Raw genomic sequence first — 3,849 nt, 5'->3', positions numbered from 1 at the left:
AAAAAAAAAAAAAAAAAAAAAAAGAATATGAAAAAACAAACAAGAAAAAAGAGCCAAAAAAAAAAGTGCAAGAAATACATGTAGGTGCAGAGACACACATTTATACACACAAGAATCCTGTAAAAACCAGAAGGTATAACATATGCACAAAGGACTTAAAGGTAGAAAAAAATAATGCCCAGGCTTAACATTATGAGACAAGAAAACCCCCCAAAAAGCCACTAAATTTATGTTGTGTTAGCCATCTGCTACTGGGCATGGGGCCTGACCCTTAAAAGTAGTTTGTAACTACAGTGAGACTCTCTTGGAGAAAGTTAAATTTTCATTTGGATGGGACTATCGATTAGAGAAAGTGTCTGGGTTAAGGAGAGGGGTAGAGGGGGAATGTGTCCTCTTCTTCCTGCTCGAGGGTGTCACCTGATGCAGACTCGTGGAAGCCCTGTGCGTGCTGGTCAGTCTCCATGAGTTCATATGTGTGCCAGCCATGGTGTCTCTAGGTCTTGATACTTTGGTGTCCTTCATCCCCTCTGCCTCTTACACCCTTTCTGCTCCCTCTTCCATAGAGTTCCCTGAGCTCCGAGGAGTGGGATTTGATGGAGAGATCCCTTTTATGGCTGAGTGTTCCAAGGTCTCTCACTCTCTGCCTACTGTTTGGCTGTGAGTCTCTGTATTTATTCCTAGCTCCTGCTGGGGGAAGCTCCCCTGTTGATGGCTGAGTAAGACCTAGAAGTATAGCAAAATATCATTAGGATACAATTTATGGCTGTTTCTCTAGCAGAACAGTAGCATTTGTTTTTTTCCCTAGGTGGTCTCGGACCTATCTAGTCTCAAGTTCTTATCAACCCTTTAACGAACCATACATATATATATATATATATATATACATATATATATATATATACATATACATATATATATATGTGTGTGTGTGTGTATGTATATATATATATATATATATATATATATATATATATACACATATGGTGTATCACTGCATTTATTTAGAGCTGTCTTTCCATGTGTTTTAAATTTTTCTTCTTTGCCAGGGTCATATATATTGTTAACTTTGTTCTTAAGAATTTTATTTTTAGACATAAGCATGAACTATAAAATACAACTTTAAGAAAAATATAAGTTTAACTAGAATAAAGTCTATGAAATTCATCATGTCAGAAGTCTGGCCCCTAGGAAGTAGGCAATACACTTCTTGTTTTGTTTTGTTTTGTTTTTTGAGACAGGGTTTCTCTGTATAGCCCCGGCTGTCCTGGAACTCACTCTGTAGACCAGGCTGGCCTCGAACTCAGAAATCTGCCTGCCTCTGCCTCCGAAGTGCTGGGATTAAAGGCGTGCACCACCGCTGCCTGGCAGCAATCCACTTCTTAAATCACACGCACATGAATAACTAAACAAAATAGACGAACATCTACCCTTCACTCTCAGGGCCCACATGCCTATCTACAAACTGTTTCAGCACCCCTTCTACTCACTGTTTTCCCAGACACAATAACAAACCCGCTGTTTGGGGTTCTTTGGAAAGAATGCCTCCCTCCAACAGAGTGACACCAGGGTTTAGACTTAGCTCTCAAGTGGTGTAGAACAGTATGTTACGTGAGCCTCTCTTCTTCCCCCAAGCTGTCTCTTCTGTGTCTTTGGCCCAGTCCTATCCGTGATCTCCTGCTCAGCCGATTCAACTCCAGTGACTGCCCCGACTGACCGTGAGGAGCGAGGAGGCCGCTTTTGCTCCGATAGAGATGACTGCGGATGCACAGCTGAGAAAGAGGGACATGGAAGGCTTCTGTGGCAATCCCCCAAAATCATTTTCCCCCAAAAGTAGCAAACAGCCTAAACAGGAACCCATCGAAAAGAACTCTTAAAAGTGATGTGGATGCCGAAGTTAGCTCTCCACAATTGATGGTTTCCGCTGGCGTGTGGGAGGGGAAGGACTCAGTTCTATTCAAGGGGCACACCACTGAGATCTTGACCATGGTTCAATGAGTACATAGATAACACAAATCGGACTTATTTTTATTTATACTTTTTTTTTAAGAGGGAGGTCACAAGGGTGGGGAAGTGGACATGGTAGGACTGGAACGTGGGTGCGATCAGGGTGTAAGATGTGAAAGTCCCAGAGAATCAATAGAAATGTTATGTTGAAATAGAACAGAATGTATCTTTTTCTCTGGCCTGTGCTATTGCTGTTACTGTTGCTTTTCATTTGTTATAATTATTAGCCTCCGATTCCATGGAACATGCCAGAAGAGCCGTTTTAAAGAATCTTAGCAGGTTCTCACTCACAAGCTTTCATCCTCTGGTACGTGGAATTCTCAGGGTTTTCACAGGCTTAATACCAGAGTCTCTTTTTTAACTGATTTGTTAAAGCCTCTTAGGATCCTTGGCAATTTAATAGCTTTTGTTTATTTTTCAAAATCTTTGGGAGAACTTGCGTTGGAACCGTTCCAAGGGTGCATGCATCTCCTGTGGGCAAAGCTGAAGTTTGCAAGAGGAAAATGATTTGGAGCAGACTTCCATCAAGTAATTGCCAGGAAGGGTGCTAGGAACCACAAACGTGAGCATCCCACGGATGCTAGGAAATTTCTCTGCCCTACATAGGACTCTTTCGGAGTAGGACTCAAAGATTTTGAAGCATTTAAGACATTTCCTAAATTTCATTTAAATCTTCTCTGTCACTTCGGGTGATGTGAGAAACAAGAGTGGAGACATGGGCTTTTACTTTAATCTTCAAGTGGCTCATGTGTAAGGATGCGGTCTCTCTATGACTCAGTCCCAGTGTATTTCTCCCCATAGCCTTCAAATTGGCTGACCGTGTGTGTAATATGCAGCACAGCCTGCATGTGATAAACTTTCTAACACTATCCTGCTGTGTGCATCCAGTTCCCACAGACCTCTGTTTGCTCCCCTGGGAGGAATGCCTCTATCAGCCCAAGGACGGCCAAGGGCCACCCCTACCATGCCGCTTAGTGAGCTTACTGGCACTATGCAGACAGCCCCCGTTTGGCCAGGACACCTTCTGTATCCTGAGCACATCTGGTGACACTGATGTGCTTTGTTAGGATAAAAGCATCACAGAATGCCTGTGAGCACTCACTCTGGAGCAGCAGCACCCAGAGTGCTCAAATCTAGAACTTCAGATCCTCACAGTGACTACTGGTGGTTCATAATTCGTGGTGCCCTAAACAGGGCTAAGACTGAAGTGTACGGAACCTACTGAGTGATGCTGAAGAACCACAGGCTCCTGGGAAGCACTCAGGGATCGATTCCAGGATGCTAGGCTAACCATGGGTCAAACCAAAAGCGCAAAGGACACCATGTGCTCTTATTGCCCTCAATGATAAAAATATCTGGAGAGAAAGTACAAAAATCGAGATTTCTGTGACCCATCAGAATATATAAACATAGACCGCTATGGGCTGCTAGCATAGGGAACACTGTGCAAGAAGCCATGGAAAGATGTTTGCATTCTTTGAAACAGACTTCTCATTGGCAGGGAACAGTGATCCCATTCAATATTTGATCTCTTTGTAATCCAGTCCCCTTAGTATTCAAGCCACTGCAAACTTGTGCCGCATTGGTACTAGAACACCAAATTGGTACACTGGACAGACAGCCCCTCAAGACATGAAATGGGAAAATTAAAATATCGTCATAAGGCAGTGTGATTTCAATTATGAGGATCGTCTCAAAGCATCCTTCAAAAGGATAGCATCACCATCCCTGCAGAGGAACCCACACCTCTCACTCTGCAATCCTCACGCCCACGTAGGAACAATTGGAAGAACAAACTTATACAGGAGGGTGGAGGATGAGCCCCTCATCCTGGCAGCAGCATGA

This window comes from Mastomys coucha, unplaced genomic scaffold (assembly GCF_008632895.1).
Source record: "Mastomys coucha isolate ucsf_1 unplaced genomic scaffold, UCSF_Mcou_1 pScaffold11, whole genome shotgun sequence".
NCBI classification, from domain to species: Eukaryota; Metazoa; Chordata; class Mammalia; order Rodentia; family Muridae; genus Mastomys; species Mastomys coucha.
Note: the sequence above shows the minus strand (reverse complement) of the source record.